This window comes from Rhinoderma darwinii, chromosome 3, assembly GCF_050947455.1.
Source record: "Rhinoderma darwinii isolate aRhiDar2 chromosome 3, aRhiDar2.hap1, whole genome shotgun sequence".
NCBI lineage: Eukaryota > Metazoa > Chordata > Amphibia > Anura > Rhinodermatidae > Rhinoderma > Rhinoderma darwinii.
Window position 1 is genome coordinate 316,450,023 of NC_134689.1, and position 13,991 is coordinate 316,464,013.

At 39.1% G+C, this 13,991-nt stretch overlaps 1 long non-coding RNA gene across 3 annotated transcripts in view; it reads right to left on the reverse strand.

The window, feature by feature from the left end:
- Window positions 1–403: 403 nt before the first annotated feature.
- LOC142748159 (uncharacterized) overlaps window positions 404–13,991 on the reverse strand; it is a 32,098-nt gene continuing 18,510 nt past the window's right edge. For 2 of the 3 annotated variants that reach the window (XR_012882162.1, XR_012882160.1), the window contains exons 2-4: window positions 3,471–3,570; window positions 1,481–1,560; window positions 404–784 (exon numbers count right to left, since the gene is read on the reverse strand). This is a non-coding gene — a long non-coding RNA (uncharacterized LOC142748159). Of the gene's footprint in view, window positions 785–1,480; window positions 1,564–3,470; window positions 3,571–13,991 lie in introns of all 3 variants that reach the window. The other variant, XR_012882161.1, reaches the window with a different exon arrangement.

Here is a 13,991-nt window from a genome sequence, read left to right on the forward strand (position 1 = left end):
ACATACCATGTGATTGTCTTAAAAATCGTAACATGGCAAGTTAGGATAGGATATCCCTATACCTGGTCTACCAAGCCTTCTGGGTAACTTTGGATTTGCCAGGAATCCTTAAACAATCATTCAAATGTTCCCTGAGAATGATAAATAAATCCAAGAGTAAAAATTTGTTGTATAGACATATCCATTTCTAAATGATAAATTCTGTACATTGACCAATAATGGCACAGATTAACCTTTATGCTACAGAACATCATTTCCTTTTTCAATACTAACATACTGATATTTTATTTATTTTGATTTTTAATCCAACAGCCTTGAGGACTATGCAATCTATGTAGTCTCAATGAGTCACTTATGAAACCGTGCAACTTACAAGTTTCTGACCATATTTTATTGTGTACTGTGCATTAAGGCAGCGGTGAAGGTTGCCAGGGTCATCTAATAATAGCAGAAGACATGTATAAATTTATTCTCTCTCCTTGGAATAACATGAGACATAAATTCACATAAGCAATGCTACCTCATGTGTATTAAATATACATTAATATTTTCCCTTTTCCATAGGAATTAAATACATATTCATAGAATGGTATCTGCATGTTCTGACAGCACAGTTGGATTGTTTTTATATACTTGACAAGCCTTTGTTATTATTATTTTATATTTTTTTATTTGTTGCTTCTCTTAAACCTGTCACTTTTTGAAGCAACCCTTGGGCCCAGCTTGTGCCTGTGCGTATCTCCTCCTGAAGTCCTGAGTGTCAAATGTCAGGCCATGTACTGTGCTGTCAAAGAAGAGAAAAGGCTGAGATGATTGATGACTGGAACGGCTGAAATCTAAACCTCTGCAGCAATTGCTTCTTTTACAAAAAAACACTAGGGCTACCCACAGTGACTATAACCAAGGTCAGTTCACATACCATTACACCCACTGCTTTAGGCTGCTAACAAGTCCTACCATTCATGAGAAACTTTTCTCCTCTCTTTTTCCTCTTCTGTATTTCTGACTCTCCAGTTCCCTTCCCTCCCCCATTTCTCCTAGAACCCCCTGCCAAAATTTGCAGACACTTAATCCCAATAAAAAGAAGCATGGCCTTTTTTCCCTTCAGGCTGCCTCTGCTACTTGAAGCCACGGGCTGCGGCTTTCTGCTGCATAAGTCAGATGACAGGATTATTAATGGCGCAGGGCACTGTCATCTGATTTCATGCATATTCATGAAGAGAGCAGTACAGATGGGACCTTGCAATATAGGGGGGATGACTATGCCCCCTCCCCCGAAAAGATTTTATATGCAGAGATTAAATATACTTACATAATGCCATTACATATAAAAGGTGCCCATGTATAGAACAGCGTTCACCTTGATCTTATATCCTCTTCTGGATTATTATATTATGTTTTTGTCACTCTGTCTGATTTTGTTTTCGATATTCTCCCACTTAGAAAAGTGAAATGAATAAATATACAAAAGCTTTCTCACCACCTGTCTGACAAGCCACTTTGCATGCTGGATTTGGTCCGTTCTGTGCCTTCAAGCAAAGTGTATGGTAAAGATTTGATCTGCTGAAAAATGTGAAGTTATGGAACAATAGTTTTATACTTATTATAAATGTAGTGTTTAGGTATCTGAACTACTACTTTACTATAATAGTTTAAACTGCCAAAGAAATGTCACCCGAGCTATGGAAATGTGAGCTAACTTTGAGTAATAAAAACTATCGTTTCCATGACAATAGACAATGTAGAAAGAAAGAACACTATTATATCCTATGTAAAGCAATATTTTGTACTTTTTATAGAAATACATATTTCTAAAAAAATAAAAAAAGTAGAAATGGTTATCGTTTCTTTACATGAAACAGCTCATCAACCAGTCGTTCAACCAAAGGAATACCTCAATCTGGATTAATTCAATACCTCCTCCTTTGGCAACTTCCTTCCCGCATTGTTTTTAGTATTGTAAATACCAATGCCCCAGTATGAGCATTCACTAAGTTTTAAATATGCTACAAAGTTATTACATTATGACGTCTGATGCCTGGGGAGGATACACTCTACAGGCATTATTAAATAGAAGGAAATGGGGGGGCATAATAAAGGCCATATATTGTACTCTGCTGGCACTATTGACGGGGGACAGGGGCACTCTGGATAGCACTGTTAATGAGGGATACTCTGCTTACATTATTAATTGGGGCATCGAGGGCATTCTGCTGGCAGTATTAATGGGCGACATGGGGCACACTGCTGCCACTATTAATGGGGAGCAATATTGACACTATTAATTGTGGGGCATGGAGGGCACTATTTCACATTGCTGCTGGGTGCTGAATAACTTTTGTATTGCACCGTTGGGGGTAGTACAACCTGCGTTTGTAATGAATACAAAATAAGCTGGTTCCTACCTATCCTGAGTATATTTTGTAGGCCTAGGCTCTAGAATGTTGGGCAGGGACCAATCTGAATAAGGCTCCCTTTCGCAACATCTTACCCAATTTGACAAAAATGTGCGTTAGGAAACACATTTAACTTATAGTCAATCTGGTAATAAAATAAATTGATTACTCCAAAACAAACATTTTCTGTAGTGATCCAAGAATAACTTAGTGATCTAAGAATTACTACAGTGGCAAATAATGTGAGGAACTAATGATCACCAGTTTGACAAGTAACCATTGTGACAAGTAAAGTGTGAGACGTGTTCTACATATTTTCTGAAAAGCAAAAGAAAATGATAGGTGGAAAGATAATGGTAAAAAAGTCATACTAAGGCTACATTCAGACGAGCGTGTCTGATTTGTGCACGTAAAAAACTTTTTTCCTACATTTCATGTCTATGTGCCATCAGTGTGCGCTGCGTATTGGCCTTAGTGTGCATTGTGTGAGGCATTAACTGCTTTTTTTATTTGATTTCTCTACAATTCTTTGTAACTGATGCGTGAAACACGGACAGCACGTGGTTTTCATGCATCCATAGACTTCAAAGGGCGAATAGGTGCGTAAAAATGCACCAATATATGACATGCAGTGAGTTTCACGCAACTTAAAACTACATATTCTTTGCCATGAGTAAGAGCATTGCGCGTGCTCGAAACGCGTAGGCTTGGGTACTAACCTGCACTACACTTCGCCTTGAGACTGCGTCTCTCTTCAACTTTTAATCAAATTTTGTTTTGCCAATAAAAGTGGGAACAGTACTTCCCTTTTAAACTTCATACAGCGCTGGATCATCTTTCCTCTTTTCTTTCAGTATTATTTATATTCCATTGTTCTACATGTAGGGAGTCTACTGTCCAAAATAGTTATGTAATGCAACATCAATTGTCTCTAGTCACACATACTGAGTATAAACTTGATGTACCTAATTCAAGAACGTAGGGTAGGGTATCCAGTGCCATATTACTTGACCTGATCGAATGTTAATTGAATCCTGGTCAAGTGTGCATGCTCAAGCGTCCTTAGCAACTCACCTTGGGCCGGTGTCTCTATGTGTGTGTGGCGCGACATTGCAGTCGTGATGATGCAAGCACGTGTACGTCTCACATGACGCTGATCCCATATGATGTGATGCTGCGGACAAACGAAACATGACATCAATGTAAGACCAAGCTATTTTATTTCATATATTCATCAACAAGGACCAGGTAACTTTGTAATTGTTCACCACATATATTAAATAGATAGGTTTGAAATGGTAGCGCCATCCCCAGACAAAGGCGGAACTCGAAACGCGCATTGAGGCAGGACGCCAATTTAGGGATCCAGCATGACGGGTTAGTACATTGTCCTTCCATCCTATATACTTGATTCGCTTGTACTTTATTTTATGAAAAATTATTTGTGGGGTGAAATGGGCAAAAAACAGTGGTTACGCAATTTTTTATGGGATTTTGTTTTTACGGCGTTCATCAGGTGGTAAAGATTACATACTCACCTTATTCACCTTACTCTACAGGTTGATACGATTACGGTAATAGCAAATTTATATGTTTTGTTTTATGTTTTACCACTTTTAAAAAAAATAAAACTATTTGCTAAAAAAAATAAATGTTTTGTGTCTTCATATTCTGAGAGCCACAACTTTTTTATTTTTCCATCAATTTAGTGATGTGAGGGCTTACATTTTGTGGGGCGAGTTGTAGTTTTCACTGATACCATTTTGGGGTACATTTTGCTAACTTTTAATTTCATTTTTTTTGGAGAGCTAAGGTGACTATAAAACCAGCAATTTGCATGTCTTATATATTTATTTATTGTAACGCCGTTCACCAAGCGGGTTAAACCATGCTATATTGTGATAGTTCAGACTTTTACAGATGCGGCGATACCAGTCATGTTAAGTTAACTTTTTTTTTTTACCATTGCTTCAGGGGAAAAATGGGAAAAAGTACTTTTTAACTTCTAATCTAATTTTTTTTTGGAACATTATAAAGAACTTTAAGGGTATGTTCACACGCAGCGTTTTCAGACGGAATTCGGGCATTTTACGCCTCGAATTCCGCATGAAAAAACGCCCCTAATACGCCTACAAACATCTGCCCATTGCTTTCAATGGGTTTTACGATGTTCTGTTCCCACGAGCCCTGAATTTACGCGTCACTGTCAAAATACGGCGCGTAAAAGGACTCCAGCGAAAAAGAAGTGCATGTCACTTCTTGGGACATTTTTCGAGCCGTTTTTCATTGACTCCATTGAAAAACAGCTCCAACAATGGCCGTAAAATATGCCGTGAAAAACGCGAGTTGCTACAAAAACGTCTGAAAATCAGGAGCTGTTTTCGCACGAAAACAGCTCCGTATTTTCAGACGTTTTTGGTCACTGCGTGTGAACATCATACCCTAACAGTTTTTTACTTTTTTCATCCGTCCCCCTAGGGGACTTCAACCAGCGATCGTTTGCATGATATACTGCAATACTAGTGTATTGCAGTATATTGTGATACTGACAGTCTCTTTTGAAGCCCTGCCAGTGGCAGGACTTCAAAGGAGTACAAAAATGGCAGACCTGGGGGCATTCATTAGGCCCCCAGGCTGCCATAACAACCATTGTCACCCACACATCGCGTCGTGGGGGGGTGGGGGTGTCACGCAGTAGGTGTGGCGCCACCTGATTCTAACATTTTAAGTGCCGCGGTCGCGATTGACCGTGGCATTTGAGGTGTTAAACAGGCACAATCAAAGTGATCTTTGATTCCGCCCATTGCAGTGAGGTGACAGCCGTCACCCACTGAGTATGGAGCATCCTCAGCCCGCATCATACTTACCCTTAATGCTTGAAAATGCTTCCATGGAGGAAGTGAAACGTTGCTGTGTTGGGTGAATAAATTCAAATTTTTGCTGAGTTCTGCTTCTAGTCTCGTTTCTTGGATACCCTTAATGGCTGTCACGTACTAGTACGTGGCATTTTGTTAAGGGGTTAAATGACTACTTTAGGCCCCATGCACACGACCGTAGAATTTGTCCGTAATTTCGGTTCACACTTAAGGTCCGCAATTATGGACCAATTCACTTCTACTGACCTTCCTGAGACTTCTACTGACCTTCCTGAGACATCTTTTGCTTTTTACGGTCCGTGCTCCCATACTTTGTATTGGGGCACGGGCTGAAAATGCGGCCGGCCGTGCCCGCAATCACGGCCAGTGATTACGGCACAGTCGTGTGCATGAGGCCTTAGATCACACCATGAAAACTGTTATAGCAGGATCTTTTTACATAATGCATGTAATTACTCTATTTTCCCACTTTGGTTCCATTTCAATAAACAATTTGCAGTGATATGTCCTTTAACTACATGGCATCCTGTTTATTTTGGATTATAGAAAAAGATTGCTAGTTTTATTTTATTACAGACTGGTCTTGGGAAATGAATTGTTTGAATTTTTCAAAAAGAAAACAAACAGAACATGAAAGTCAAATGGAGTTTGTCCAAAATCACTGACATTAGAAAACTTTAAGAAGACAGGGGTATATGAAATCTTTCTTTGTTCTTTCAAAAGGCTTATCATCCCTGGCGTTTCAGCAATAACAAACTGGAGATAGCGCAATACTTTTCTTTATTCATCTGTGTTGCAGAAAAGTTTGTTGACAGAACTGATCTCGCACTTCTCTGATAGCTAAGGCTGTTTTCATACATAACAATCATTAGTGTTTCTTCTATTGTAATATAAGCAATGTTTGTTTGCATTGTATACATCTTTTTCTCAGAAATGTTAAGATGTGATTGCATTTCTTACTAGAGATGAGCAAATTTCACAAAATTAGTTTCGGGTACGGTTCGATTAAATTGGTTGTCCCATTCGACTTGGTCCGAATAAATCCCCTCCCTGGTGTCTTCTAGGACAGGTCGGCCAGTTTATTATACTCACTAATGTGTGGGAAACAGCATTATGTACCACTTATTAATAGAGAATAGGAGGGATCCTCCAGCTCACCTGAATATGGTAGTCACACTGTTTGTAGCGCTCGGGTCCTCGTGTCGGCACACGTGGTGGATGAACAGAAAGGTAAAGGAGTGGATCCAGCGCTGAGACCAGGTAAATTGGTTTAAAATCGGAAACTTCTTCCAAGTTTTATTTAACAATAGAGTGGTTTTAAAAGAATAGACATTCAGTGTTCCTTCAGGATACAATGGCTAGTTGAAGGGGATAGGCGGGTGCCTACGCGTTTCAGACGCGATCTGCGTCCTTAGTCATGGCTTCCTATAACTAAGTGACCACTTATTAATACATAGTTATTAGAAGATTGGGGCCGATGTTTTCCTGTGAGAAGCTTCGCCCCGCTTGTTAATACAGCCTTCTCCATGGACTTGACGGCACTCCTGTTCTGAACATGGCCTCTGATGGACAGGCATGTGACTAGGGACATCCATCAGCGGCCTCCATTGAATAACACTGTGCATGGCAAGAAAGACATTGACGCCGATGCTCTATTAACTTTGTAATACTGTAGTTATTGGCATATAATGTTGTGTCCCTCACATTAGTAAAAATAAACATAAAGTGGCTAACCCCGTTAATGCCAAGTCAGCATTACGGCGTTCACCAGTGGCCACTATTTTGTTGCATTTCGTCCACCGCAAAATCTAATATTTTGTAGATTTCGGCTAATCCAAAACATTTGGGAAATTCGGACTGAATTCAATTTGTGTAGAATCCTTAAGGGTGTTTTACACAGGACGATTATCGGGCAGACGAGCGTTAATATAATGTTCGTTGCTGATAATTGCCGTGTGTAAACAGGGGAACGATCAGCAGATGAATGAGCAAACGCTAGTCGTATTTGTTTTAAAAAAGTAAAATATTATCGTTGTCGGCAGCACATCTCCCTGTGTAAACAGAGAGACGCGCTGCCGACATAATAATAATGGATGGGGACGAGCGATCAGAGTAACGTTGGTCGGCACTCGCTGCACTGGCCGCTTATCGGCCGGTGTAAAAGGCCCTTATTCCTTATTAGAAAAAAATCCCTATTCCACAAACCTCAAATAATGAGAACTATGGTTGTTCTTTAAGTAAAATGGGACATATTTCAATTAAATAATTTACACACAATTCTGATTGATATTGCGATGCTTGGATAGAAATTGCTCAGAATTCTATACATGTAAAGGTGGACATAAACTAGAGATTTAGAAGGCTGCTTTCAGACTGACTTGTTATTCACTGTTGGTCTGTAAAGGTTGTTGTTCTGGACTACAATTACAGTGTTAAAGTTTTCAATGGCTGACATTCACTGATCATTCTCTGCCTTTATGGTCACGTCACAATCAATCTAAGCTCCGTGGTACATACCTGTTTATCATAAACAACTCCACATATGCCAATGAATATACACAGTCTGTATCTATCCTACTCTTTCATTCATAATTGTATCAGACCTTTCCTTCACCTAGGGCAAAGATTTAGTTTGCTGCCCTAGCCCTTTATCTGCAGTAAATACCCTAGTTAGGCAGAGTGGCTTGTCGACGCCCTGTTGGTATCTGGAAAATGATAGATGTATATTCAAATATACATTTCCTCTACTTATCATTTTAGAAAAATCGAATGAGTAGATTATAACGGTGTTGTTCAATGAACATAATTTATCAAATATCCACAGGATCCAACCATTGGGACCCATAGCAATCACGAGGGTCTTGTTTCCCCAAATGAAGAAAGCGCACATGCGCACCCATTCTCTATGCGATTCATTCTCTATGGGACTGATGAAAATAGCCAAGTACAGCACTCGGCTATCTCGATCACTCCCATTGAGAATGAACGGAGTGGGAGTTCTCGTGAATGCTGGGGGTCCCAGGGGTCAGACCCACAGCGGTCACACACTTATCACCTGTCCTGTGGACAGGTGTAGAATTATTTTAAAGGGACAACCCCTTTAAGGATGCATACAGATTAATGGGAAAAAGCACAACAAAAAATCTTTATTAGCAGATGAAGTAGCTGTTAACGTGGTTGGTGTATTCTTTGCTCTTGCATATGCTTTTTTGATGGATCTATGGCTGTAACCTCCATCGAGAAACCTTGTTTTGAGGTTAGCGGCCTGTTGTCCAAAATGTTCATCAGTCTGACTGATTTGTCGCATGCAAAGAAACTGGCTGACCAGAGCGGCTCGAGTAGTTTGAACTGGATGGAAGGAAGTAGCAAGAAAAAATGAATTAACAGATGTATTCTTACTGAACTATTTTGATATGACCACAAGCATCACGTTTGAGTAGTACATCCAAGAATTCAACTTGGTTGACATCCCATGTATACGTAAGACGTATGTTACGAGAATTGTTATTAAGAGTCTAAATGAACTTATGCAATTGGTCAGAGGTGCCTTGCCAAATCATGACAATGTCATCAATGTACCGTGCCCAGAACGGTGTAAATATTTTATTGATGATTATACTCTCCTCTATATAATATGTAACCACACATTTTTGCATTGTTTATTGTACATCTGTTTATGTGTTTTTCACATTGTTATCTTGTGTATAGCATACAGCTGGATGTTTTTCTGCCATTTACCAAGTATCTGTTTGTCCTTAATATGTTGTTTACTATATATATTGTAATATTGTATTCTTTTTGGGTATTCTTTTTCTTTATATTGCCCATTCTTTGGAGTTCGCCTATCCAAACCAATCAGAAGTGTGCGCATGCTCTGACATACACAACCCTACTCGGTCTCTGTATCCTGGTAATGGTGTTCTAACATTTCGCACTATACAAGTCACATGACGACGTGATGATGTAGTCACGTCCGTGATGTCAGACACCGGGAGACACAGTAGTCCGATACAGTGAGATGGCGAGAACTTTGGCCCATGACGGCGTGTACGTTTTCAGATATGTGGCGGGAAGGACAGATGACTCTCTGATTGGTCATTGTACCATAGATTACTGCACCTGCGAAGAGATTACGCCACTCTCAGCCGAAGGCTGATCCGATACGTGCGTTGAGGTTGGCACTATCCTTGTTTGCAACAAACAGATGGGTATGCATGCATTGAGGCACTGCATATTACTTGGTGTATTTATTCCTCCATATATGTTATTTACATGCTGCCTTTCATGCATACCCTTACGTACGTTTGTACCCTTTTGTGTCTTTTTTTTAATATATACATGGCACATGTTCCTATGCAATTCTATAGTTTTCAGCACGCAGCACTTTATTTATGATGCTTACTTATGATATACATATCAGTTGCTCTGGACACATGTTGTTTCTGTATGTCTCATTCCGGTAATGTTGCTTTATCCATTTTGGGACTTTATTTTGACATTTATTATAAATGCTAGGAAAGATTTTTTGATATTTTTTTGTACAACTGTGGTGCTTTGTCCCTTTATTCTGTAGGTTTATATATTTTGGTTAGATGGTATACAACTGGTCTTCACATAGTTGCATGAGTTGATTTATAACTGCTGTTGTATCTATATGCCATATGTGTTATCTATATGTTTCTGATACGTCGTAGTGCAGGGGGAATGTATGGAGCGCGCTCCATACGCTGTGAGTGTCGGCTGTATTTTACAGCCGACACACGGGACTAACTACCAGGAACAGTGATCACGCTGTTGCTTGCTGTTTAACCCCTCAAATGCTCCGGTCAATTGAGACCGCAGTATCTGAGGCGTTGAAAAGAGGGGGCGGCCCCCTCCAACAGCTCATCGCCCCCCCCCCCCCCCCACAATGAGATCAGGGGGGTGATGATGGCTGTCATGGCAGCCCAGGGGCCTAATGAAGGACTGCCTTCACTCTGCCTCTGCTAAGCACTGCCTGTGGAAGGGCATACTAGATGTCTGTAAAAATGACAATATACTGCAGTACGTTAGTATTGCAGTGTATTGTATCAGCTATCTAATGATCACAGGTTGAAGTCCCCTAGAGGGACTAATGAAATGTGTAAAAAAAAAAGTGAAATCAAGTTTTTAGTAGTAAAAAAAAAATAAAAGAAAATGAAGAGTTCAAAAAACCCAATTTTTCCTATAAAGTAATGTCAAAAATAAAAAAGTTCACAAAATTGGTATCACTGCGTCCATAAAAGTCTGAACTATTAAAATATAGCATTATTTAATGTGCATGGTGAACGCCGTAAAAAATAACATAGTTAAAACACCAAAATTGTTGTCTTTTGGTTAACTTAGCTCCCAAAAAAAAGTTATATAAAGTAATAAAAAAAACTATATGTACCAGAAAATAAAACCGATAAAAACTACAGCTCATCCTGCAAAAAATAAGCCATCACACCGCTCAATCGATGAAAAAATAAAAACGTTATGGCTCTCAGAATGTGGCGACACAAATCAAATTTTTTTTAACAAAAAGGTTTTTTTCTTTAAAAGTAGTAAAATATAAAAAAAACGATATAAATTTGGAATCACCGTAATTGTATTGAGCCACAGAATAAAGTTAAATTGTTGTTTTTACCGCCCGGTGAAAGCCGTAAAAATAAAACCCCAAAAACAATTGAAGAATCTCAGTTTTTTTCCAATTTCAGCACACAAATATTTTTTTTTTCAGTTTCCCAGTTCATTATATGGTACTTTAAATGCTACCAATAAAAACTACAATTCCTCCCACAAAAAACTAAGCCCTATACCACTCTATTGACTGAAAGATAAAAGAGTTATGACTTTTGGAAGGCGGCGAGTGAAAAACGAAAATCAAAAAGGGTTGCGAGGGGAAGGGGTTAAGGATGCTCCTTTGACATCGGCCATAACAAAGTAAGTTAAAAGTATTTTTTTATTGTTAAAATTTTTACAATGTAACTGTGGTATTGCCGATAAATAGTAAGTTACAGGAGAGGACTACATTAGGAACTACAAGGATCAGAAAAAAACACTTCTAGTGAGTTAAAAAAATACTGAAAAATAAACGAAGCCTACCATACCATTGAAGTCTGGACATCTAGTAAATGTCAATCCTAATATAGGAAGGCTCAGATCACATCATGTATTGAGGTAGTGAAGTGTTTTTTTTTTTACACAACAGAAAGTCTAGCCTGCCAAATGTTTCTGTCTTGTCAAAAAACAGGATCAAAACGGGTCCTGTTTTATTTTTAATATTTTGACAATAGAAGTCAATAGCAACAGGATGGCCATAAACTAACTTTTTGAAGCAAAAAAAAAGGACATGAAATGGACAAAATGTTATGTGAACTGGGCTTATTTACAGTACATGCAGTTTTCTCAGAGGTGTTTTAGAAGAAAGAATTAAAGAGGCTCTGTCACCAGATTATAAGTGCCCTATCTCCTACATAATGTGATCGGCGCTGTAATATAGATAACAACAGTGGTTTTTATTTTGAAAAACAATAATTTTTGAGTAAGTTATGTGCAATTTTAGATTTATGCTAATTCATTTCTTAATGCCGAACTGGCGGTTTTTAACTTTTGACCAAGTGGGCGTTGTACAGAGGAGTGAATGACGCTGGCCAATCAGCGTCATACACTTCTCTTCATTCATGTCCATTTGTACATACACCCACATTAACCTTACTGAAGTGTCTTGAGAGTGAATAGACATTACCTCCAGCCAGGACGCGATGTCTATTCACACTCCCGACACTTCGGTAACGTTTCTGTGGGACTTACTCACACAGCACAGAGTGATCTGTGCTGTCATGCTGTCATACCTTTAATTTTTACTAAAAGGTCCATTTCCAGTAAACTTATTAGCTATATAACTATAGTGTATTTAATCACTTTTGTATTGTATATGAATTTTTATATTCGGGTATTTCTTTCACATCCAGTCTAAACATTGTATGCATTTTACCGGTGATCCCCATGCTTGTTAAGAGGCTTAAAGTGTAAAATCGGTTGACTTCAATATATGTTTGAGTTCAAGGTCAAAGTGATTATGTAATGTTTTGCTTTATATTTTTCACACAGACACGGCAGTCTATTCAAAGTGATCTTTATCCGAGTAGTTAACACGGGGCTTTATAATCTAGATCAACCCTGGGACCAATTAAATAAAAATACCATAAAACACTTAGCCATTCATGCAACAGATTGTCCACATATGCTGTCGTGTTTTACACTAAAGTCATGATAAGATCACTTATCACAGCTGGGATGACTTTATCATTTTCATTTCAGGAAAAATTATGGAAAGTTTCATGGAAATTGAGTATGTCAGAGTGTTCTCCAGCACAACAGTCAATAGAGGCTAATCTTATAATATATAGGAATATATTTTGCACAAGATCATACTAATCGGGCGGCATTAGTTTAAAAAGATAACATCTGATAAGGCATTTGTAGCCAAGGTAAGACTATGTTCACATCAGCTTTGTCTTTCATTGAGGGGTTCTGTCGTAGGTTTCCATCGGGGGAACCCCTCAATGGAAAGGCAAATGGAAACCTTAGCTTCCTTTTGCATCACCATTGATTTCAATGGTGACGGAAACTTTGCTAATGGTTTCTGTTTGTCACCGTTGTTTCCATTGCTCCTTTCACCACTTGCTCCTTTCACAAGGTGCTATAATCGGTAATGTATGAAGATGAACGATCGTTACTACCAATTTATTTTGGTGGAGATTACCCATTTATTATTTAAATCAATGGGAGCTCTCTAAATCTGTATACAGTATGCTCCCTTATGTGGTGTCTGCAGGCATGTTTTATCATTTTACTTTAAGACTATTCAAAGGATTTGGCACCCTATAATAGAAAATGAATCTCCAACACTTATAAAGATATATATGAAAAATTGTATCCGCACACAATTTTTGACCTTTTTTCAGATTAAAAAACAAAAAACAAAATTATGTGCAAAGGTGTTCATCACTCTAAGAAGCATGCGTGTGTAGGTTCATGATCAGAGTAGGAGAAGTAGTGTTGGAATTCAAAGTGGAGAAGAACATGGAGATTGGAACAAGATGTTGTAAAAAAAACTAATTACTTCAAGATTATAATATTGTGCATTACCAAGAGCATGCTTCCACAAGCTAACCTTATCATGAATGACTGGACTTGGCACTGTGTTTGAATCGGTTATCCTTTAGTTTCCTCCTATGATCCAAACACACGCTTATAGTTCTGTAATGACGGGGTAGGGAGACAGACAGGTGAGCCCTAATCTAACCGCCACTCAGTCCCTGCCTACTTGCACGGCCCGTCCTAGGTGACGGCGTACAACTGGGTGACGGTCCCTACGCTCAATAAGTGCACGACAGACCAACAGACATGGGTACACAGAAGCTAAGGGAAATGGGGCAGTTGCCCACGGCAACACCGTGAGTAACAAGAGTAGTGAACGAGCCGAGTCAAACCAGGAGTGTACGAGGTACCAAACGCAGAGCAGGAGAGTAGTCAGTAAAGCCAGGGTCAATTTGAAGCAGAGGACAATAGTACAAGCAGGAGCAGCAGAGCCAGGAAACAGAAGAATCACAGGCAAAGGAGGAGCAGGAAATGAGGGTATAAATAGACAGAGGGCGGGAGCTAGCTCCGTCTGGCCAGGCTGTCATAGGTTCTCCCACTCCTCAGCCTCCCA